The sequence below is a fragment of the Vigna unguiculata genome, chromosome 11 (assembly GCF_037176805.1).
Source record: "Vigna unguiculata cultivar grain cowpea cultivar isolate G323 ecotype 2 chromosome 11, ASM3717680v1, whole genome shotgun sequence".
Taxonomy (NCBI): Eukaryota; Viridiplantae; Streptophyta; class Magnoliopsida; order Fabales; family Fabaceae; genus Vigna; species Vigna unguiculata.
Genome location: NC_140802.1, coordinates 26,617,287 through 26,643,545, shown reverse-complemented (window position 1 = coordinate 26,643,545; position 26,259 = coordinate 26,617,287). Strand labels below are relative to the sequence as shown.

The 26,259-nt window shown below is 35.7% G+C and overlaps 1 pseudogene; it reads left to right on the top strand.

Moving 5' to 3' along the window:
• Window positions 1-4,133: 4,133 nt before the first annotated feature.
• LOC114183729 (uncharacterized) lies at window positions 4,134-8,221 on the top strand (annotated as a pseudogene).
• Window positions 8,222-26,259: the final 18,038 nt, after the last annotated feature.

Here is a 26,259-nt window from a genome sequence, read left to right as displayed (position 1 = left end):
CATATTATTTTGGTACTGTAATGGAGCAAAACGATTGTAAAAATGCAAAGCTGAGAAGGAAGCTGGTGCTACAACAAAGGTTCAATGCAAGAAGTAATCAAGTTTCATGTAAGTCACTAACATCTTACTTGAAGCATTTATCTTCCCAAATTCTTCATCCAAAATTTATTTACAAATGATGCATTTGTATGTTTGTATGTTTTTTTATGTTGCAGATGACAAAGAAGAGAATGCAAGAAAGAAAACTAAATTTGCAAACCATTCTTCTCAAAGTAACAAAATCTCAGGATTTCTTTTTATAATTATATTTGTAAATGTATGTTTTGGATTATAACTTGACAACACAGATGCATAATCAAACATCTTTGTTGTTTTAATCACAGATCAAACAACTGTATCTGAAAAATCATTTCAAAAAAATATACACAGGAAGCCATTTCCACAATTGGATATTAGTAAGTATTCTTTTTCTAAGCTATATCTTTACAGATTGTTTGTTAAATGAATCACTAAAGTATTGTTGTTTATTTTTTTAATAACAATGCTTCTACAATAATCCTTTTTCAGATGTTGACAACAACAACAACAACCTTCAGAATATGAATTCAATATTTCACAAACAAATTAGTCAGTTTTCAAGTTCTTCCAGTACTTTATTTCAACATTGTTTTTGAATAATATTAATTCAGTCTCACTTTAAACTAAGCTTCATTTCAATGTAGTACCCGTCACCAATATATCAAGTTGTTCAAGTACTTTAGTTGAACAACAAATCCAAAGAAAACGGTATCACTTCACAATCTGCAGCTTCTACTTTAACATACAATAGTCCTTTCGGTAGATTTCTACATTCATCTTAATTTCTTATATACCTATTGTAATTGGATGAAACTGACGAATTTTAAATTTATATCAATGTTTTAGAATGACTAGAGTTTTTAACAATAACAGTCAGAGAAATTATGGACAAAATAATTACAATTTCAGTGCAGGTAAGTAGGTTTTTATTCATATATAACAATATTCATACTCACAATGCCAATGAAGGTAGGACAATTGTTTTCTGCTGTTTTTCATAGGTGGCAGATATGAGGTTGTAAATGATTCGCATTCTGTCTCTAAGAATAAAGTTGTCAAATATCCTTTTCAAGTCATATAATCACTTCAAAACATATTCAATCTTGATGATGAAACAACAACACAACATAATTGTTCAAACACAACAAATGATGATTCAGCAACGATAACAGATGATGGTAATTCAGATATTCAACTTATTGATGTCAATAAAAATTTCTTTGAAATCATGAATTAATTTTCATTTTACTAATATTGAAGCACATACTACAAGTCTTACAACTACAAACGAATTGTATTGCAAAGGAGAGTTACAAGGTACATAATCTCACACAGAATTGTATATAACTGCAGATAAAAATATATGCATTTCATGCTAATGATTTTTAATGATGTTCAGAACTTCTCAATATTGGAGAACCTTGCTTGGAATGCCAATACTGTAAAGCTGAACTTTGGTATGAAGAAAGAGCAGAAAAATGTAACACCTCAAAAGAAGTTCAATTCTCATTGTGTTTTCAAAAGGGAAAAGTGCAAATTCCACTATTAAAAAGACCACCTAATCTTCTTGAAGGTTTGTTAAATGGTGAAGATCAGAGAAGAAAATCATTTCTACAAAACATAAGAGTATACAATAGCATGTTTTCATTTACTTCAATTGGTGGTAAGATAGATAATTCAATGAACAATGATTCTGCTCCACCACAATTTATTCTTAATGGACAGAACTATCACCGTATTGGCAGTTTGAAAACTACAATGTTGATTATTTTCGTATGAAAAAATATTTTGCATTTTTGTAAGAGGTTTTCTGAAAAGAAATAAGTTGAAAGCTTGTTGAGTAGACTTCTAGGAAAGAGAGGTGTGTCTCAATGGACAACTTAAGTACCTTGTCTTTCCTTAGCCAAAGTTTTTCCCAATTAGTTTCACAAATTTCACAACAAAATTCCTCAAACAAAAATTATACTTTAAAAAAAATAACTAAATAAAATAAAATAAAATAACTAAAGAAAATTAAAAAAAATGTTAGAATAAAAATTGAGAAAAGAAAATGTTAGTGATAAACAAAAAATAGGAATAAAAATGAAAATAAAAAATAAAATCAAAAGAATGAAATAAAAATAAGAGCTAAAATGATAAAAATTCTAACCGTGTTCCCCGGCAACGACGCCAAATTTGATAACGCTGTCGTCAAGCGATCAAATTAATACTACTTATCTATAACAACTTCAGTATTGTTAAGAAAGTAGTCAAGAAAATAGAAAGGGTAAAGTAACCCTCAGTCGTCTCCCAACGAACACGGAATTGATTTTTAACAAATTAGTTCTTATAAAACTATACAAATGAGTTAGTCACATAAAATAAAAAAATATAGAGGATTAAGATAAACAAAGATAGAAATAAAGTTTAAAAGATAAAAGGAAATAAAAACAATAGTAAAAAAAATAGATTGATTCCATTGTTTTTTTCAAAATAGATTCATCATCAGTTATCTAAAGATTATTGCTCAATTAATTATTGTTATAGATTTACAAATTAATCAATGTAAAGTCTCAATTAATTTGTTGGCGTTCTCACTTTTAACCAAAGTACAGTCTCAATTAAAAGTGAGAACTTTTAGATTATCCACAAAAAATTCAACCAAAGTACAATCTCAATCAAATTTTACTATGCCTAATCGTGTCTATTCTTTTATTTTCTCACCAAATAAAAAGCTTAATTAATCAAAGTAAAGTCTCAATTAATTTTCGTTAGAGTAAATACCTTTAATCAAAGTGAAGTCTCAATTATTGGTAAAAACTCATTTAATCACATGAAAGTTTCTAAATAAAATGAAAGTAAAGTCTCAATTAAATTTAAAAACCCTTGAACTCATATGATCAACATGCATATAGATTTAAAATCATTACTTTTTATGTGATTCAAAGATAAAAGACATAGATAAATTAAAACCTCAATAATAATAAAAAGGACAAAGAAATTAATTCATTCTAACCTCAGAATCCATAATGAAATTACAATGGAATCAACCCAAGAAGTTTAGCAATCCATGGAATACAAGATAAAAATAGAAGAATGGAGAGAGAGAGAAAGGAAACGAAATTAGACCCCCCGAGCTTGCGTTCTTCTGCTCCTCCCTTGGTCTCTTTATATAGGAATTGGACTAGGCTTTTCGGTTGCTAAAATCTCTCAAATATCTTTTAAAATAAAGCTAAATATAAATATTTAAAAATATTTGGAGAGATAGAGTATTTGACAAATATAGTTGGTTGATAATATCAATATCTAATATAATTAAATAAATTAATTACTTAAAGATATATGATAAATTATCACCAATTAATATTTGTATTAATTTTCCAAATCAACCATTTGCAATCTCCTCAAATTATCTTCTAATAATCCAATATCTTCAAGATATATTGGTTTGTTGTGGATCTAAGATTCCAGAAGATCTTGTCATATTTAAAAAGATTTGGTAGTTAATATCTTTTAATATTTTATGATATAATTAAATAAGATAATTATTTAAAAATATCAAATAAAATATCTAAAGATATATTTTTCCCAAATTATCTTCTATCATAAAGATAAAGAAAACTTCAAGGTCCAATTTTTCTTTCCTCTCTTCTTGGTTTAGCCAAACTTCTTTACTTTTTCAAGCTTTTCTTATTGTCTTCATTCAATGCTTGGATTGGATTTTTGTGCTTTTGATAATTTCTTATTCTTGTTTTTATCTTTAAGGTGTCATGAAGCTTTAATCAATTTATTTCCACACCTCCATGAGCTCAACTTAGTTGCAGCTGCACTAACACACCTCAAAATATCTAAAGAACATTTATGCAACTAAAAAGCTATTTTTAACATGTTTTTGTATCTGATGCTCAATAAACCCAATTATAGGAAATCCCAATTAAATCAATCTTTAAGCACACAAATTCAATTAAAATACCCAAAATTAAACATTAAATGAGGGCAAAAATACGCACTCATCACCAGAGCATGGATCAAAGCCAAAGTTGGCACAGCTGTACATATATGATACCGAAAATGAAATGAGTAACAGAGTGAAGCATTTCAGGTCAGTGAATATATGAACTAATTTGGTTATATGAAATATTTAAATACATCCGTTGACATGTATTCTCTTTATTATGTTTTAGGTCAAACACCAAGGAATCTGTTATAGATGAATCATTGGTTGCTGATTTGATTGAAATGATTGACAATCACAATGTTCTTGCGAAATCTTTTAGAAGAGTAAGAGATTTGTCACTGGAACATATGGAATCAGATTTCACGCTAAGACTATTTAGAGGCAGAAACAAAGACCCTAGAGTCTACAACACACCTTCATGTGATGAAATAGCTGCACTAATAGTTGGTGATTTTAGCAATATGGATGTAGATATAGTGGTAAAAAACTGTTCTAGTGAATTAACAAGACTGCATGAAACTCACACAGCTTTCATTCCACTGCAATATCCTCTCATGTTTCCATATGGAGAAGATGGTTATCAAGAGGATATCCCAATAAGAGAATCTCATTCAAGAACTAAATCCAGGGTAAGAATTAGAATTTCTTTGCGAGAATTTATTGCATTTAGAATACAACAAAGATCTGTAGAAATAGAAAATATTGTGAATGCATGCAGATTGTTCCAACAGTTTCTGGTTGATTGCTATACAATGGTTGAAGCACAAAGGTTGTCTTTCATCAGAGCTAATCAGAAGTTAATTCGCTGTGATATTCTTAATGGATTACAAGAGGCTGTTAATAGAGGAGAGACGGATCCTTCTTTAATTGGAAGACGTATTATCTTGCCTGCTTCATTCACTGGTGGTACCAGATACATGTTCAGCAATTGTCAAGATGCTATGGCAATTTGTAAAAAATTTGGATATCTTGATTTGTTCATTACTATAACATGCAATGTGAATTGGAGTGAAATAAGAGAATTTGTCTTAGCCAAAGGGTTATGAGCTTCAGATAGACCAGATATTGTATGTAGAGTGTTCAAAATGAAGCTGGATGAAATGATGACAGATTTTTAAAAAAAAAAGGACTTCTTTGGAAAAACCACTGCAGGTATGTTATATATGAAGTAATATACATTATATAAATGATTATTAAATTAAATTCTAACAACTATTTTTATTATTTATTTATATATGCAGGAATGTACACAGAAGAATTCCAAAAAAGAGGTTTACCTCATGCACATATACTTTTATGGTTGGATGGAGAAAGAAAATTGAAGAATTCAACTGATATTGATAAAGTAATATCAGCTGAATTGCCCAATGCGGATTTGTACCCCAAATTGGTAAAAGTTGTCTCAAGTTACATGATTCATGGACCATGCGGACCTGCAAGATATAATTCACATTGCATGAAGGAAGGAAGATGTTCTAAATTTTATCCTAAAAAATTCACATCTTCAACTTCAATTGATGAAGAAGGATATCCATGCTATAGAAGACTTGATAATGGTAGATTTGTTGAGAAGAATGGAATTAAGCTGGACAATAGAAGTGTTGTTCCTTACAATCCACCACTTCTAATGAGGTATCAAGCACACGTTAATATAGAGTATTGCAACAAGACCAATTCAATAAAATATTTGTTCAAATATAATATTTGTTCAAATATGTGAACAAAGGTTCTGATAGAGCTACTCTTAAAATAAGAAACAACTCTGCACAGTCTGAAAAATCAACCATTATTGATGAGATCAAAAGGTATTACGATTGTAGGTATCTATCACCATGTGAAGCCGCTTGGAGAATATTTTTTTTTGACATCCATCACAGATGGCCTCCTGTTCAGAGATTGACATTTCATCTTCCTGGCCAACAATCAGCTTTGTTTAAAGATGATGATGATATTAATGTGGTCTTCAATAGATACGAAAATGCTAACACAATGTTTCTAGCTTGGTTTGAGGCTAACAAAGTTTATGAGGAAGGAAAAGAATTGACTTATTCAGAATTTCCAAGCAAATTTGTGTGGTTTGCCAAAGAAAAAGAATGGAAACCAAGGAACAAAGGCTACAACATTGGTAGACTTCCTTATGTTCCTCCTGGGTCTGGAGAACTTTATTATTTGAGGATATTACTGACCATTCAAAAAGGTTGTATTGATTATGAAAGCATTAAGACAATTGATGGAAAATATTATGAAACATATCAATAAGCTTGCTCTGTTTTGGGATTGTTGGCTGACGACAAAGAATATATTGATGCAATAAAAGAAGCAAGTGAATTTGCTTCTGGGTATCAACTTAGAAGATTATTTGTTACTTTGTTGTCGATGAATACAATTTCTAAACCAGATATAGTTTGGAATTCTACTTGGAGTATCTTATGTGATGGAATTTTGTACCAAAAAAGAAAGGAGATGAACTTACCAGGTATTTTATATTGTTTTTTATTTAATTTTCTATAGATATATATTTTAATTGTATTATTTACTTCACGCAGGTCTTCAAATTCAGACTGCTGAATTACAAAAAATATGTCTGCTGGAAATACAGGAAATGCTAATGTCAAATGGTAGAAGTTTGAAAGATTATCCTTCATTACCTCAACTTGATCTTTCAGATGTACATACATTCAATAATAGATTTATTGTTGATGAGCTACAATATAATAAACAAGACATGGCGAAAGAACATGACAGTTTCTTTAAAGCATTGAATGATGAACAAATTCATGTATATCAGGATATCATGACAGTAGTTCTTTCAAAGAAGGGAGGATTCTTTTTCTTATATGGCTATGGTGGTACAAAGAAGACTTTTATGTGGAAGACATTGTCAGCTGCTCTAAGAAGCCAGGGCATGATTGTTTTGAACGTAGCATCAAGTGGAATTGCTTCTTTATTACTTCCTGGTGGAAAAACAACACACTCTACCTTTTGCATCCCACTGTTAATTAATGATGAATCAACTTGCAACATAGCACAAGGTAGTCTCAGAGCAAAACTTCTTATGGCAACCAGTTTGATTATCTGGGATGAAGCACCAATGATGAATAGAATGTGCTTTGAGGCATTTGATAGAACACTAGGAGATATTATGCGAAATGTTGATGATGCCAATAATGACAAACCATTTGGTGGCAAAGTAGTTGTGTTGGGAGGTGACTTTAGACAAATTCTACCAGTTATCAAAAAAGGGTCTAGGTTTGATATCATAAAATTAGCAATAAACTATTCAGAGTTATGGAATTGTTGTAAAGTGCTAAAGTTATCCAAGAACATGAGATTAAGTACTACATCAAATACTCAAAAAGCCAATGAGATTCAAGAATTTGTTGATTGGATATTGAAGATTGGAGACGAAAAAATGGATCTAAATGAGAATGGTGAATGCATGGTTGAAATTCCATAATAGCTCCTGATTACAAACATAGATTTACCTTTATTGGCATTGGTTGAATTGTCTATCCTCAATTTGTGGTTAACATGCTGAAGCCTAATTATTTTGATGATGGAGCAATTTTGTGCCCAACAAATGATTCTGTAGAGCAAGTAAATGATTTCATGTTGTCTTTAATCGGTGGTGAAGAGGAGACTTATTTAAGTTCAGATACACCTTGCCAATCTGATGAACAAGATGAAGTCCAATCTGAATGGTTTACATCTGAATTTTTAAATGATATCAAATTTTCAGGGATACCAAATCATAAACTCAAGTTGAAAACATGTGTTCCAATTATGCTCTTGAGAAACATTGAGCAAGCGAAAGGTCTATGCAATGGCACAAGATTGCAAGTGAACCATTTAGGCAAGAATGTAATCTCTGCAACTGTAATTACTGGAAAAAACATTGGTGACAGGATTTTTATACCAAGAATGGATTTAGTGCCATCTAATTCAGGGTTGCCTTTCAAATTTCAAAGAAGACAGTTTCCAATATCGTTATGCTTTGCAATGACGATTAACAAAAGTCAAGGACAAACACTTTCTAGAGTCGGCTTTTATCTTCCACAACCTATATTCACATATGGCCAACTATATGTTGCTATTTCTAGAGTCAAAACCAAAAGAGGATTGAAAATACTTATATTGGATGAAGATGGAAAGGTAACAAACACAACTAAAAACGTTGTGTACAAAGAAATTTTTGAAACTCTTTGAAAAATATTAAATTATAGGTATGTCATTTGTAATTTTTTTTCATTTCAAAGCTGTTATAAATATATATCAACTTATTTATGTTATGCTCTGCCATGCAGGAAAATCATGGTACAGAAAAGGTTGAACAAAGAAGTCGTTGTGTACAAAAGGAATTTATGAAGTTGATTACCAAATGAGACATTCTAGGTATGTAATTTATTCTTTTTTTATTCTTATTTTAACGAAGTAGTGTATTAGTCATATTTTTGTTGTTGGTTGTTGAAGATAACATTATGAAATCAAATATTAACTTGACATACCACTTTAATTACATTCTAAATTGATCTATTCTATTTATACACTTCAACATCTTTTAAAAACAATAGATTCTCATCATATAGATTATTAAATATCCAAAAACCCATTGCTATTACCACAAATATTACATATAAAAAAACCCCGTGCGTTGCACGAGTAGACAGACTAGTATATATATATATATATATATGATGAAGGATTGACCCCAACCAAGGATGGAGGCAAATGCTTAAAAAGACTAAGCATGTTTAGAAAGGAAGTTCACTAATCCTTCATCCCTTTCATTTGTCTTTGCTATTTTTGATTCCCTAAGTTGACTTGTTGACCTTTGACTAGGTTTGACTTGTTGACTATAGTTGACTTGACTTAAGCCAACATGCTAATCTATGTTTATTTGCTTTGTAGGTTAATTAGGAGTAAGAAAGCAATGCTAGGTGGTGCATGATGATTGGGGAGCATAAATGATGTGGAGGAGAGAGTAAAGCAAAGGCATAAAGCATAAAGTAAAAGGCATAAAACAAGTGTACCTATGTACCTTTGGTCTCCTTTGTTTTTAGCACACTTTGGCCACATTTTGGAGACATATAAGACACATTCTTTGTCTCCTTTTGTGCTAGAACAAAATTAGCCTTGCACACACCATAGTTAGCTCTTTTGTCTCTCATTTTTTGTAACCTTATTTGACATAGTTTCTAGAAGCTAGGGTTAGGTTTTTGTAGAGACATCCTTATGTATCTTTTATTTTCTAAGAGGCCCCTAAACTCTTCTATATAAGGGGTGCTCCTAGACATGTAAAAGGGTTGAACATTTTGAAGTAAAACACTCTTGTGTCTCAACCATTTGTGAGAGTTTCCTACCTTGGGAGTGAATACTTTTAAGCCTTATCTTGCATAGCAAGTGGCGGCACACATCCACTCATCTTCAAGGTTGCCATGGCTTCTAGCCTACCCTTGTAGTGGCGTGCTTCTCACATTTTTACCATTTCTTTCCTTTCCATTTTATGTTTTCTTCTTCCTTTAATTATTCTTGGTTTTCTATGATTTATGTGCTTTCCATTTCCTTTTCATTTTGAATCAATCCATCATCTTCTTCTTTTGAGCTTTGTGAAAGGAACCTTCACATCTAGATAGCTTGCTATCTTAATGTCCAGTGGGGATTTCACTTAGCTTTCTTAATCAACTCTCACCATATTCAATAATATTAAAAAGGAACAAGTTAATCCTTCATCATTTGGTATCTAGAGCTTTGGTTGTCCTTGAATATGGTGTTTTCATGTTCTAACCTTGTCTTGTGTAGCTATCTTTGAATGGTCCACATAAAAACAGTGCTGACAGCAACGTGTGCGTTTTTGAAAAAAATACTGCAGCTAGCTCAGTGGTCCAAAAGTAACTTTCTTTATATCAAAAGAAAGCTCTGTGAGTCTAGTTTCCAACAAAAAGAGAATTAGCGCATTTGGAGTTCTGTGGAGAGTGTTATGATCAAATGAGTGAGCAAAGGTCAGAGCTGCCGAGAATACGAAAAACAACGTTTTCAGGTTATGTTGTGGCAATTTTGGCTTCGGTTTTGTGACTCTTTTGCTCCTAAATGTGGTTGGATAACATGTCTTTTGATGGTTAGTCTTTGAGCCTTAAATCCATGAGTTTAAATGCATGATAGCTACATGTTTGTGTCTTTGTGTATGTCATGTTGAGTCTTTAAATGTGTCTAACTTTTGCTTGAGTCATATGTCATATGCTTCTTTGAGTTTTCTTATTCTTTTTTCTAAGTATTTGAGCTATTGAATGAGATCTATGCCTTTTGTTGTAGCATGCTCCTTGAAATTGATTTTGACCTAATTTTTAAGGAACTAAGTGTTCAAGACACCCTAAAATATCCTTCTCATCATTTTAAGTACCTAGTTTTGAAAAGAAAAATTATTTCATGACCAAAAATAGTTTGGTCAAGAGCTAATGTGTTGCTTGGTGAATCCATTTGGCCATTTTTACTAGGTGTTATGCTACCAAATTTTATACTTGGATTTTGGGTGATATTGGCAAATTAGTTTCATGCTTTAACTTGGTTATGATCTTTCTTGGTGTATGCATAATTTGAGGTATAATCTTGGCTTGTTCAAATGCTTTCCATAGAGTCTTTAAAACTGTTTTTCATTGCTTTAGTCTTGTTCAAGTTTTGTCTTTAAAACAAAATTTCCTTAGAAGTTAAACTTTCTTATTTTTGTGCTTTTCTTGCTTGTCACTAGGTGTTCTTTGTTGTGTCTTAGTAGTTTTCTTTTCTTGAAACTCTTGGGATGTTGTGGCCGAATCACTTGTCTTGCATTTGAAAGATTTTGAACAAGTTTTTAAAAGTGTTTGCTTCACTCCTTTGGTGGATTTTGAGTGCTAGCCTTGCCTTGTTACTTTGGGAGAGTGATCTAAACACTTGGGTTACAATTTGGGTTGGATTTGGTCTCGGTTTTCATGTTGTCTAACCTCTAATCCATTTATTTTGTCTCGGATTTGAGTGTTTTTGTTGTAGGAATCATGGCAAGTTCATCAAATGCACCTACACCAAACAAAAACAATACATTGATGAGATTGCTTCAAGATTTGGAGTTGTCTAGGAAGGAGACCTTTGAACAATTGAGAAAAGACAAGGAGCAAAGTGACCTAAGAATCCAAGAGCACATTCAAAGGCTTGAAGCTAGGGAGAAAGAAAGAGATCCTAGGAAAAGAGGGCATTCTAGGCGCAACCCATCACAAGAGAAGAAAACTCCAAAGATTCCTAAGTTCTATGGTGGAAGTGATCCCAAAGTCTTCCTTGATTGGGAAGCTAAAGTTGATAAAATTTTCAATGAAAATCATGTAAAGGATCAAGCACAAGTTGATCTAGTAGTTTTAGGATTTTTGGAGTATGCCAATACTTGGTGGCATAAAGTTTGTAAGAATTATGACCAAGGGCCACCCGCGGCTTCTTGGATGGACATTAAAACTCTTATGCGCACTAGATTTGTTCCTCCCTCCTATAGGAAGGAACTTCTTTTGAAGCTCCAAAGGCTTCACCAAGGTCCTATGAGTGTGAGTGAGTACTTTAAAGAATTAGAGTCTCAAATGCGTAAGGTTGAAATAAAAGAAACTAACAAAGAGAAAATAAAAAGATTTGTGAGTGGTCTTAGGAGAGACATACAAGACCAAGTAGAGTTGTATGAGTACTCCACTCTTGAAAATATTTTCACACTTGCCCTTGGGATTGAAATTCAATTGAAAAGAAAAAGAAGGGCAAGGAAGAGTTACTCACCCAACCACTACTTTAGTCACTCATGGAAGGGAAAGGATAAAAAGAAACATGATAAGTTCCCTTCTAACTCTCATCAAGAACCACCAAGTAAAAGTAAGTCACCAAGTGATTACATTCACCATTCCACTTCTCAAAGATCAAGTTCCATTAAATGTTTTAAATGTTTGGGTTATAATCACATTGCTTTAAATTGCCCAACCAAAAGGACCATGATCTTAAAGAAGAGTAATGATATTGAAAGTGAACACTCATCTCCCTATTCTCTTTCAAAAGAATCTTCTTCCTCTAGTAAAACTAAAATTTTTGAGAAAGACCCTATGTTATTAAGGCGCATGAGAGGTCAAGATCAAAGTGAGCTTGAGCCAACTCAAAGAGAAAACATTTTTCAATCTAGATGCAAAATTAACAAATGGGTTTGCTCTCTAATTATTGATGGAGGAAGTAGTACCAATGTAGCTAGCACAAGGTTGGTGGAAAAGCTTTGCTTAGAGACCATTCCCCATGCTAAGCCCTACAAGCTTGCTTGGATAAGTAAAGAGGGAGAAATAGATGTCAATAAACAAGTCCTAATTAACTTCTCTATAGGAAGCTACAAAGATAAGGTGCTATGTGATGTTGTTCCCATGGAAGTCACACATATCTTACTAGGTAGGCCATGGCAATTTGATAAACAAACTTTACATGATGGCCATACCAACCAATACATTTTCTTCATAAATGGAAAAAAGACCACTTTACTACCTCTATCACCTCAAGAAGTTAATAAGGATAGAAATATAATAAGAAAAGATCAAGAAGAAAAAGAAAAGGCGCGAGCTATCACCAAGGTGTTACTTGCCTACAAAAAAATTCTTCCAAAGCAAGATATACATCACCCTTCCTTCTCTTCCTAAGTGATATCGCTGTCGTTAGGCGATCAAATTACCACTACTTTAGCAACTTCAGTATTGCCAGTTTGTAGTGAAGAAAATAGTTAGGGTTAAGATAACCCTGAGTCGTCTCACAACGAATACGGAATTGATCTCAAATATTTGATTCTCAAAAATGCAATTTAAAACTAGCAACTATAAAAATAGGGGGGGTTTTGTTATGCAAAGAAAATGACACGGAAGATTGTAAACACAGTAATAGTAAATAGGTCAATTCCACTGCTTTTTCTAAATAAGATTCTTCATTAGTTATCTAAAGATTATTGTTAAATTAATTATTGTTGTTGATTTACAAATCAATCAATGTAAAGACTCAATTCATTTGTTGGCATCCTCACTTTTAATCAAAGTACAGTCTCAATTAAAAGTGAGAATTGTTAGATTGTCCATAGTAAATTCAATCAAAGTACAATCTCAATTAATTTTACTATGCCTAATCATGTCTATTCCTTTGTTTCTTTACCAAATAGAAAACTTAATTAATCAAAGTAAAGTCTTGACTAATTTTAGTTAAAGTAATTACCTCTAATCAAATTAAAGTCTCAATTATTGGCAAAAACTTATTTAATCAAATGAAAGTTTCTAAACAAAATCAAAGTAAAGTCTCAATTTTATTTAAAAACCTCTTAACTCATATGATTAGCATGCATGTAGATTTAAAATCATTATTCTCTATTCGATTAAGAAGCAAAGGACATAGATAAACAAAAACCACAACAATAATCAAAATAACAAAACATATAAATTCATCTAACCTCAGAATCCATTTAAGAAATTACAGTGGAATCAACCCTTAAAAGCTTAGCCCTCCATGGCTTTGATGGAATACATGATGATATGAAAGAAAGAAAATAAAAGAAAGAATGAGAGATGTGGTGGAGACGGTATCTGCCAAAACCAGAGAGTTCTAAGTGTCTAAGCTGTGAGTTGTAAAATTGTCAGTTCCCCTCTTCTGCTCCCTTAAGTCTCTTTATATAGGCTTCCACTGGACTTTGGGCTTTATCTGTCAGTTGCTAAAATCTTTTATTTTTATTTAATTAATTAACAACTCAATTTCTGTCCAATTTCTAATTCTGCCCCTCTTATTTAAGCATTTTTACAAAATTGACCAGAATTTGACTGCTGACTTTGACCAGTTGACCAGAGTTGACCAGTTGACCAGTTTGACTGTCCAATAGCAGTCTGACACGTGGCGCAGAGTGTGTCTCTCCAGAACTAGGGTTTCACTCTCACACTCTTCTCCTTGGCTGCGCGGCTGACGGCGGCTGCTCCGGCTTCTTCTCCGGCGAGGTGGTGTTCGTTGTCGCAGCGGTGGCTGACGCGCTCGCGGGAAGAAGAACTCGCGGTGGTGGCGGTCGGAGGCGCGACGGAGCTGCGGAGAAGCTTCGCGGAGGTTGTTCGTGTGCGCTGCAGAGCTGCCATGGTGGTGCGCGATGGTGTTCATGGAGGTGGCGTGAAGCTGCGCAGATGCAGGTGTAGGCGCGGTGGCTGCGTGGACGTTGTTGCAGAAGGTTGCGAGAATGGAGAGGATGGTTCGTGACGGCGGCGCGAAGGCGAGAAGATGGTGCTGTGTGCGGTGGTGCGCGAGGAAGTTTGACGGAACTGCGGAGAAGACGAAGGCGCGAATGGAGGAAGATGGTGGTGGCGCGCGGTGGCGTTCTGCGCGAGTGGCCGCGGAAATGGAGCACGCGATTTGTGGTGGAACTCCGGCGAGTTGACGGTGGTGGCCGCGGGAGAAGATGGTGGCGCGAAGAAGACGGAGGCGCGGTGGTGGTAGGTGCGGGAACTGTGGCGGCCGGAGATGGCGGCGGCGGCTGCCATGGTGATGGAAGGTGGTAGGGAAACTAGGGTTAGGGTTTTGGGAGATGAAGATGATGACGTGGCAGAATCTGATTGGTTAATTTGGTGAGGGTAGGATTATGACACGTGGCTTGTTCTGGTTGGCTAATTTTAAGAGGTGGGGATTGCCACATGGCATGATCTGGTTGAGTGGAGTTTAAGTGGTAGGAGGGGTGCAACTTAGTGAAAACTGGGGGTGCAGAACAGGTTTTTGGTGGTCCACTTTAAAAGGAGTGTGCAAGTAAAAACTGGGGGTGCATTTAGCTCCTGATTTATTCTTTTTCAGAATTTCTTGATTTTGGACTTATTTTGTAACTTTGAACATTTTAAAATCACACTATTAATTGACCAAAAATAAATTTCAGCTGCATTAACAAACGTTAGAATATCCAATAATATTTTATGCAACTAAAATCAATTTTTACGCCACTTTTACCAAACTTACTCAATAAATCCAATAATCACAAATCCTAATTAAATCAATCTTTAAGCACAGAAAATTCAATTAAATCCCCAATTTTAAATATTAAATGAGGGCAAAAATTTGAACTCATCACACACCCACACTTATCCTTTTGCACTCCTGGGCAAAATTGAACAATTTCAAAACTCTTTTCTGAGGTCTTTTATTCCATATTTTCAGTGGATTAAAGAATTGAATACCAATGGAAACAGATCAATCTTCTAGAAATCATTTTGTCAAGCACAAACAAATGGATAAAATTCTGTTTTTCACACATGAGTTAATCTTTTGAGTTTACAAGATAATCAAATATGAAAGAGAAACACTCAAGTTAAATATATATTTTCTCACCAAGATTCGCTCAAGTGTTTTGGCTTGTGTTTTCACTCAAAATACCCATGCAAGTAAACACTCTCAATGCTTAGCAAGACTCTAATATTCACAGCTTTCAGAAAACATGCATTCAAAAATCATGAGGACTTTTCACAGGTTATAATGAGGCCAAGGCAAAGGTAGGAAAAACTTTAGGATTTGTGTGTTTTTGAAATAGTAAGGAAGAAAGAGTTATAGAGCACAGTTTCAAAAACAATCTTTACTTCTTCTTCTTTTTTTTCTCTTTTTCAGACATCAATCATTTTTCATTTCAACACTCTGTCATCAACAATTATTTCCTTTTTGCCATTTTTACAACTTTGTGGGGGAAATACTCACCCCCACACTTTATTCCTCAACCAATCTCAACATAATCCACTAGCTCCTTCTTTCTCCCTAAGGTAAGGAAAAAAATGGTCTTTTTCTTTTTAAGGTTTAACAGTATGCTCAAAACAAGAAAAAGAGGTTTAAGCTCAAGAGGCTACCAATGGATCAATGTTATGGTTAGCTTATTTGGCCAAGTAGCTAAAAACAAGAAATGCCTCAGTCATATCAAATCATGCATGTTCACCTAAGATGCAAAACAACAGAATCAAGCTAAACATTTGAGTACCAACAAGACATGAGCAAATCACACAAGAAAAATAGGAATGACACATGGTAGTTCATCCTTACAATAAAGCTCAAAACTCACAAGGTCAAAAACTCTTTCACAAAAGATTTATTCCAGAAACTCTCAAATCAACTCAATTAGTAAATCACAGAAACAATCCATTCATAGCACATGACTTTTATTTTCCCAGAATTATGACCGTTCCAATTAGTAAATCAAATCCAAAAATCCAATGTCAATATGTTTTATTGAAAACAGAAACTTTTTTTTTTAATAAAAACAAACAGAAAACAAAATTAGAAAAGAAAAAAAAACAAAACTATTAGAAAACAAATCAGAAAAGGGGGAAATCTCCCCACACCCCCACACTTTATCCATGCATTGTCCTCAATGTATTCAATATGTATAAAATGCAAAGAAAAAGTATGAAGTGTACTTACCTCCTCAAGGTGGAAGGTATGAGGGAGAAGTCAAGTTCATCCCATCCATCGTCTTGTTCAGCATATCTTGATTTTCATTGAATATCCGAAGACGATGCCCATTAACTTTAAAAGTTCTTGCTGAAGATTCTTCCTTGATCTCCAATGCTCCATAAGGGAAGACTTTTGTAACAATGTATGGTCCTTCCCAAGTAGAACGCAACTTACCACTCATGTGACCAAGCTTGGATTTGTATAGTAACACCTTTTGGCCTACCTTGAAATCCTTTCTAGCCACAAGCTTTTGGTCATGGAACTTCTTGGTTTTCTCTTTGTAGAACTTTGAATTTTCATAGGCTGCAAGCCTAATCTCCTCTAGTTCTTGCAACTGAAGTTTTCGCTCATTTCCTGCTTCTTCCAAATCCAAGTTGCATGCTTTCACGGCCCAATAGGCCCGATGTTCAATCTCCACAGGTAGATGACAAGCCTTTCCAAAAACCACCCTGAAAGGTGACATACCTATAGGTGTTTTGTAGGCTGTCCTGTGTGCCCAAAGTGCTTCATCCAATCTTGTGGCCCAATCCTTTCGACTAGGCTTCACTACTTTCTCTAGTATCTTTTTAATCTCTCTGTTAGAGATCTCTGCTTGTCCATTGGTTTGGGGGTGATATGGTGTAGCAATGCGATGTGTCACCCCATACTTCTTCAACATGTTCTCAAGTAGCCTATTACAGAAATGAGTCCCCTGGTCACTGATGATGGCTCGTGGTATCCCAAATCTGCAGAAAATGTTAGACCTGACAAAACTCATAACAACTCGAGAATCATTAGTCCTTGTAGCTATGGCCTCCACCCATTTGGAGACATAGTCTACAGCAAGCAAAATATAAGAAAACCCAAAAGAAGGAGGAAAAGGACCCATAAAATCAATACCCCAAATATCAAATACCTCACAATATAGCATGGGTTGTTGAGGCATTTCATCCCTTCTTGTAATGGATCTCGCTGCCCTTTGGCACTGCTCACAATTTTCATATACCCTCTGTGCATCTTTAAAAATGGTAGGCCAATATAATCCACAATCCAACACCTTCCTACCTGTTCTTTGTGTGCCATAATGTCCACCAAAAGGAGACGAATGACAGAACTCAAGCACATGAGGTATCTCGATATCTGGAACACACCTCCTTATGACTTGGTCACTACCAATGCGCCATAAGATTGGGTCTTCCCAGATATAGTATTTTGCCTCACTTTTTAGCTTGATTCTTTCATATTTAGAGAAGGAAGGAGGAATAGCAGAAACAACCAAATAATTAACAATGTCAGCAAACCAAGGTTCAGGAAACATACCTTTCACAACAGTCAATGCTAGGAGGACTTCATCAGGAAAGTCATCCTTAATAGGAATGTTATCTTCTCCATTTTCAATCCTGCTAAGATGGTCGGCTACCAAGTTATGTGCTCCACTTCTGTCTAGAATCTCAATGTCAAACTCTTGGAGCAGTAGCATCCATCTGATCAACCTTGGTTTTGAATCTGCTTTCTTCAGAAGGAATTTTAATGCTGCATGATCAGTATAAACAATTACCTTGGAACCAAGTATATACGGTCTGAATTTGTCCAAGGCAAACACAACAGCCAATAATTCCTTCTCAGTCGTGGTGTAGTTAGCCTGCGCTGTGTCCAACGTTCTGGAAGCATAATATATCACATGTGATAGCTTCCCATCTTTTTGTGCAAGCACCGCTCCTACTGCAAAGTTTGATGCATCACACATCAGCTCGAACGGTAATGTCCAGTCAGGTGGCTGGATGATAGGAGTGGTGGTAAGCGCCTTTTTCAATGTATCAAACGCATCTTTGCACCTCTCTCCAAAGTCAAATACTACATCCTTTTGCAACAAGTTGGAGAGAGGGTTGGCTATCTTGCTGAAGTCCTTGATAAACCTCCTGTAAAATCCTGCATGTCCAAGAAAAGATCGAACCTCTTTCACAGAAGAGGGGTAAGGCAATTGTGAAATAATATCAATTTTAGCAGGATCTACAGATATACCATTCTTGGAAACAACGTGACCTAAAACTATACCTTGTTCCACCATAAAATGACATTTTTCAAAATTTAGAACAAGGTTAGTTTCTTCACATCTCTCCAAGACTCTAGCAAGATTAGACAAGCAGTGATCAAAAGATGAACCATATACACTAAAATCATCCATAAAAACCTCAATACAATGCTCCAACAAATCTGTAAAAATACTCATCATACATCGCTGAAATGTTCCAGGAGCATTGCAAAGGCCAAATGGCATTTTCCTATAAGCATATGTACCGAATGGACAAGTAAAAGTAGTCTTATGTTGATCCTTTGGGGCAATACAAATCTGAAAATACCCAGAGAATCCATCAAGAAAACAGTAATGAGACTTACCTGCCAATCGATCTAGCATCTGGTCCATGAATGGTAAAGGAAAGTGGTCCTTCCTGGTGGCCTGGTTTAGTCTTCTATAATCAATACAGACCCTCCAGCTATTCTGAATACGAGTAGGAATCAACTCGTTCTTCTCATTCTTGACCACGGTGATCCCAGATTTCTTGGGGACCACATGTACAGGACTCACCCAAGTGCTGTCAGAAATGGGATATATAATACCTGCTTGTAGCAACTTGGTGACTTCTTTCTTCACAACTTCCATCAGCTGAGGATTCAGTCTCCTCTGAGGTTGCCTCACTGGCTTAGCATCCTCCTCCAAGAGTATTCTATGCATGCAGAAAGAAGGACTAATACCAGGAATATCTGCCAAAGTCCAGCCTATTGCTCGCTTGTGATCTTTGATAACCTGCAATAGCTTTTGTTCCTGCTCATCAGTAAGCAAGGCAGATATAATAACAGGGAGTTTCCCATCCCTTTCAAGATAAACATATTTCAAATGAGATGGTAAAGGTTTCAACTCCAAAGTGGGTGGCTGTTCCACAGATGGCAACATTTTACTGCCTAAGGTAATTTCAGCCACCTCAGCATCACACTTGGACGCCACCGAGGTATCAAATAGTGACACCGCGTCCTCAACATCACCTGTTTTACAATTTTCTCCTTCGTCTAAAATTGAGCCCGAAATATTCGAAAAAGAAAAATCCAAAGAACAAGAAAAACCAGATAAAACGTCCAAAAGTCCAAAAGCATAATTGTTCACTACATTACTCAATAAATCAATACAAAACAAAGAATGGTCTTCAATTGGGTGCTTCATGGCTTCTAGCACGTTGAACTGCACCTTCTCATCTCCTATCTCCATAGTTAAGGATCCTGCATGCACGTCTATCTTGGTACGTGCTGTCATCATGAATGGTCTTCCCAAGATGATTGTGGTTGAACTCATTCCTTCATCATCCTTCATGTCCAAGATATAGAAATCTGCAGGAAAAATTAACTTGTCCACACGGACAAGCACATCTTCTAGCACACCTGCAGGGTTAACTGTGCTACGGTTGGCCAATTGAATGACCACACCAGTAGACTTAAGAGGTCCAAGATGAAGTGAAGTAAAAACAGATAAAGGCATTACATTAATAGAAGCTCCTAAATCTAACATAGCATTGTCAAACTTAGTACTTCCTATAATGCAGGGAACAGAAAACATACCTGGATCCTTACACTTTTGCGGCATTCTGACTGCAGGCTTCTTAATTAAGCTAGAGACATTTCTTCCCATGTTCACTACCTCTTTGTCCATAATACGCCTTTTATGTGTACATAATTCTTTGAGAAACTTGGCGTATTTAGGAATTTGTCTCACAGCATCCAACAAAGGAATGTTTATCTCCACTTTCTTGAAAGTATTCAGGATTTCTTTGTCTAACTCCTCCATCTTTTTAGTTTTTGGTTTCAAACGGTTTGGATAGGGAGGAGGAGGAGAATAAGGAGAAGGATTTTCAGAGGAAGTATTAGGGGATACCAACCTGGAGTTATCACTAGGTGCAGGCATCTCAGATGTTGCTTGTGTTGCTTCATCTGATCTTCCTCTTTCATCATTAGGTACAACTTCATTGTCCTTATTTTCATCTTCTTGGGCATCCCCAAGACCTTGTATTTGCTTACCCGATCTTAAAGTAATAGCACTTACATTTCTCGGGTTGATTACAGTTTGTGCAGGCAAATTGCTTGAGCCTTGTTGAGACTTCATCTGATTTAACTCATTTGCCATTTGTCCAATCTGGTTTTGCAAGTTTTGATTGGTTGCTTCCATCGTTTGTTTCAACTCATTGATTTGTCCCTTCATCATGTCAGCCATCATTTTCATCATTGCCTCCATGTTTGAATCACCAGAGGTTGCCGCTGGTTGTGGTTGTTGCCTCTGTTGAGGTGGAACATAGACTTGTTGGTGTTGAGGCTGTTGATTTCCTCATTTCTGGCTGGGATATTCCTTCCAATCTGGGTTGTACTTGTTGGAGGACAGATCATGGTTGTATTGCTGCCGAGGTGGTCTATTATTGCCATAGATGTTTGCAGCATATGCCTGAGGTTGTTCATTGTCTAACGTCCCTGTCTCTTTTAACATAGAACAAGCCTCTGTAGGATGATTAGTAGAAGCACAAATTCCACATAAAGTAGAAGGGATAGACTTTTTCTGTAAGTCTGTCAAGGTCCTTACCATGGCTGCTAAGTCATCCAACTTCCCTTCTAATTTCTTGTGATCTGCAACATATGAAGCTTCTACTCCATGGGTTCCCTTCAATAGAGTTATAGAATTGCTCCTTGTGGAAAATTGTTGATGGTTCGATGCCATAGTTTCAATCAATTGTCTTGCATTTGTTGGCGTTTTATCCACCAATGACCCTCCACTTGCAGCATCTATCATTTGTCTATCCATGATACTCAATCCCTCATAAAAGTATTGAATGAAGAGATGCTCGTTTATTTGGTGATGAGGACATGAAGCACATAACTTTTTGAATCTTTCCCAATACTCGTGAAGACTTTCTCTTTCTTGTTGCCTTATCCCATAAATATCTTTGCGAATAGCAGCAACTCTAGATGCTGGAAAAAACTTTTCCAGAAATAATCTTTTCAGAGTCTCCCAGGTATTGATGGATCCTGGCGGAAGGCAGTATAACCAATTATTAGCGGCATCTTGCAATGAGAATGGAAAAGCCTTAAGCTTGATATGTTCCTCTGTCACTGTTGTAGGTCTCATGGATGAACAAACAACATGAAATTCCTTCAAATGATGGTACGGGTCTTCTCCTGCTAATCCATGGAATTTGGGTAAAAGATGGATTAACCCAGACTTAAGCTCACATTCTCCATCTGGATATTGGATGCACATGTTTTGTGTAATTGCTGCATCCGGTGAAGCCAACTCTCTTATTGTTCTTTCTTCCATTCTATCTTCTTGAATTTCTGGTTCAGGTGATGGATCAGAAGATATGTTAATCACCGGAGGTGATTCTAGTGGTACACTTTCAGTGGTAGGTTCAGATGATGATGGTGCTCCTTCAGTAGAACACCTGAGATCAAGTCTCCTACGTGATTTACGCAAATTCCTTTCAAGTTCTGAATCAAGTTGATAAAAATGACTCGGATTGGCCCGAGTCATGCACTGTGCAAGTCCACCTGAAAGTGTTTCCCTGTGTGTGTTTTTTTTTTCTTCCTATTCTTGTTTTGGAGAAAGATTTCAAGAAAGAAATGAGTTAAGATGTCGTTGGGTCTACTCCCAGGAAAGAGAGGTGCGTCACAATGGACAACTTAAATACCAAGTCTTTCCTAGACAGAGTTTTCCAAACTAGTCTCAAAAAATTTCTTAAAAGAAATTCTTAATCAAAACAAAAATAGAAATTTGCTTGGAATATATTAACAGAAAACTAGATACTACAAAATAACAAACTATATCAAACGTATATGCGTAAAATAAATAAAAAATAAAAAATAAATTAAAATAAAATAAAATAAAATAAAATAAAATAAATAAAAACAGAATCAAAATAAAAGAAATACTAACCGTATTCCCCGGCAACGGCGCCAAATTTGATATCGCTGTCGTTAGGCGATCAAATTACCACTACTTTAGCAACTTCAGTATTGCCAGTTTGTAGTGAAGAAAATAGTTAGGGTTAAGATAACCCTGAGTCGTCTCACAACGAATACGGAATTGATCTCAAATATTTGATTCTCAAAAATGCAATTTAAAACTAGCAACTATAAAAATAGGGGGGGTTTTGTTATGCAAAGAAAATGACACGGAAGATTGTAAACACAGTAATAGTAAATAGGTCAATTCCACTGCTTTTTCTAAATAAGATTCTTCATTGGTTATCTAGAGATTATTGTTAAATTAATTATTGTTGTTGATTTACAAATCAATCAATGTAAAGACTCAATTCATTTGTTGGCATCCTCACTTTTAATCAAAGTACAGTCTCAATTAAAAGTGAGAATTGTTAGATTGTCCATAGTAAATTCAATCAAAGTACAGTCTCAATTAATTTTACTATGCCTAATCATGTCTATTCCTTTGTTTCTTTACCAAATAGAAAACTTAATTAATCAAAGTAAAGTCTTGACTAATTTTAGTTAAAGTAATTACCTCTAATCAAATTAAAGTCTCAATTATTGGCAAAAACTTATTTAATCAAATGAAAGTTTCTAAACAAAATCAAAGTAAAGTCTCAATTTTATTTAAAAACCTCTTAACTCATATGATTAGCATGCATGTAGATTTAAAATCATTATTCTCTATTCGATTAAGAAGCAAAGGACATAGATAAACAAAAACCACAACAATAATCAAAATAACAAAACATATAAATTCATCTAACCTCAGAATCCATTTAAGAAATTACAGTGGAATCAACCCTTAAAAGCTTAGCCCTCCATGGCTTTGATGGAATACATGATGATATGAAAGAAAGAAAATAAAAGAAAGAATGAGAGATGTGGTGGAGACGGTATCTGCCAAAACCAGAGAGTTCTAAGTGTCTAAGCTGTGAGTTGTAAAATTGTCAATTCCCCTCTTCTGCTCCCTTAAGTCTCTTTATATAGGCTTCCACTGGACTTTGGGCTTTATCTGTCAGTTGCTAAAATCTTTTATTTTTATTTAATTAATTAACAACTCAATTTCTGTCCAATTTCCAATTCTGCCCCTCTTATTTAAGCATTTTTACAAAATTGACCAGAATTTGACTGCTGACTTTGACCAGTTGACCAGAGTTGACTAGTTGACCAGTTTGACTGTCCAATAGCAGCCTGACACGTGGCGCAGAGTGTGTCTCTCCAGAACTAGGGTTTCACTCTCACACTCTTCTCCTTGGCTGCGCGGCTGACGGCGGCTGCTCCGGCTTCTTCTCCGGCGAGGTGGTGTTCGTTGTCGCAGCGGTGGCTGACGCGCTCGCGGGAAGAAGAACTCGCGGTGGTGGCGGTCGGAGGCGCGACGGAGCTGCGGAGAAGCTTTGCGGAGGTTGTTCGTGTGCGCTGCAGAGCTGCCATGGTGGTGCGCGATGGTGTTCATGGAGGTGGCGTGAAGCTGCGCAGATGCAGGTGTAGGCGCGGTGGCTGCGTGGACGTTGTTGCAGAAGGTTGCGAGAATGGAGAGGATGGTTCGTGACGGCGGCGCGAAGGCGAGAAGATGGTGCTGTGTGCGGTGGTGCGCGAGGAAGTTTGACGGAACTGCGGAGAAGACGAAGGCGCGAATGGAGGAAGATGGTGGTGGCGCGCGATGGCGTTCTGCGCGAGTGGCCGCGGAAATGGAGCACGCGATTTGTGGTGGAACTCCGGCGAGTTGACGGTGGTGGCCGCGGGAGAAGATGGTGGCGCGAAGAAGACGGAGGCGCGGTGGTGGTAGGTGCGGGAACTGTGGCGGCCGGAGATGGCGGCGGCGGCTGCCATGGTGATGGAAGGTGGTAGGGAAACTAGGGTTAGGGTTTCGGGAGATGAAGATGATGACGTGGCAGAATCTGATTGGTTAATTTGGTGAGGGTAGGATTATGACACGTGGCTTATTCTGGTTGGCTAATTTTAAGAGGTGGGGATTGCCACATGGCATGATCTGGTTGAGTGGAGTTTAAGTGGTAGGAGGGGTGCAACTTAGTGAAAACTGGGGGTGCAGAACAGGTTTTTGGTGGTCCACTTTAAAAGGAGTGTGCAAGTAAAAACTGGGGGTGCATTTAGCTCCTGATTTATTCTTTTTCAGAATTTCTTGATTTTGGACTTATTTTGTAACTTTGAACATTTTAAAATCACACTATTAATTGACCAAAAATAAATTTCAGCTGCATTAACAAACGTTAGAATATCCAATAATATTTTATGCAACTAAAATCAATTTTTACGCCACTTTTACCAAACTTACTCAATAAATCCAATAATCACAAATCCTAATTAAATCAATCTTTAAGCACAGAAAATTCAATTAAATCCCCAATTTTAAATATTAAATGAGGGCAAAAATTTGAACTCATCACTAAGCCAAAAAGGAAGGCCCAAAGTACAAGCAAGAGAGGAAGAATAGTCTAGAAAATAAAGATGGCCTAACCAAAGCTAGGAGTAATACCCTTAGAAAGGATGGAACAAGACCTCATAAAAGGGAGGCGCAAATCCTCCCCCAAATCAAGTCAAGCTCCATCTACAAAGGCTTAAAGAATTTGTGGTCAAATTCTCTCCAAGGAGGGGAGGATGATGAAGGATTGACCCCAACCAAGGATGGAGGCAAATGCTTAAGAAGACTAAGCATGTTTAGAAAGGAAGTTCACTAATCCTTCATCCCTTTCATTTGTCTTTGCTATTTTTGATTCCCTAAGTTGACTTAGTTGAATCAACTTTAGTTGACTTGTTGACCTTTGACTAGGTTTGACTTGTTGACTATAGTTGACTTGACTTAAGCCAACATGCTAATCTATGTTTATTTGCTTTGTAGGTTAATTAGGAGTAAGAAAGCAATGTTAGGTGGCGCATGATGATTGGGGAGCATAAATGATGTGGAGGAGAGAGTAAAGCAAAGGCATAAAGCATAAAGTAAAAGGCATAAAACAAGTGTACCTATGTACCTTTGGTCTCCTTTGTTTTTAGCACACTTTGGCCACATTTTGGAGACATATAAGACACATTCTTTGTCTCCTTTTGTGCTAGAACAAAATTAGCCTTGCACACACCATAGTTAGCTCTTTTGTCTCTCATTTTTTGTAACCTTATTTGACATAGTTTCTAGAAGCTAGGGTTAGGTTTTTGTAGAGACATCCTTATGTATCTTTTATTTTCTTAGAGGCCCCTAAACTCTTCTATATAAGGGGTGCTCCTAGACATGTAAAAGGGTTGAACATTTTGAGGTAAAACACTCTTGTGTCTAAACCATTTGTGAGAGTTTCCTCCCTTGGGAGTGAATACTTTTAAGCCTTATCTTGCATAGCAAGTGGCGGCACACATCCACTCATCTTCAAGGTTGCCATGGCTTCTAGCCTACCCTTGTAGTGGCGTGCTTCTCACATTTTTACCATTTCTTTCCTTTCCATTTTATGTTTTCTTCTTCCTTTAATTATTCTTGGTTTTCTATCATTTATGTGCTTTCCATTTCCTTTTCATTTTGAATCAATCCATCATCTTCTTCTTTTGAGCTTTGTGAAAGGAACCTTCACATCTAGATAGCTTGCTATCTTAATGTCCAATGGGGATTTCACTTAGCTTTCTTAATCAACTCTCACCATATTCAATAATATTAAAAAGGAACAAGTTAATCTTCATCAATATATATATATATATATATATATATATATATATATATATATATATATATATATATATATATATATATATATATATATATATATATATATACTTCAAGGTGT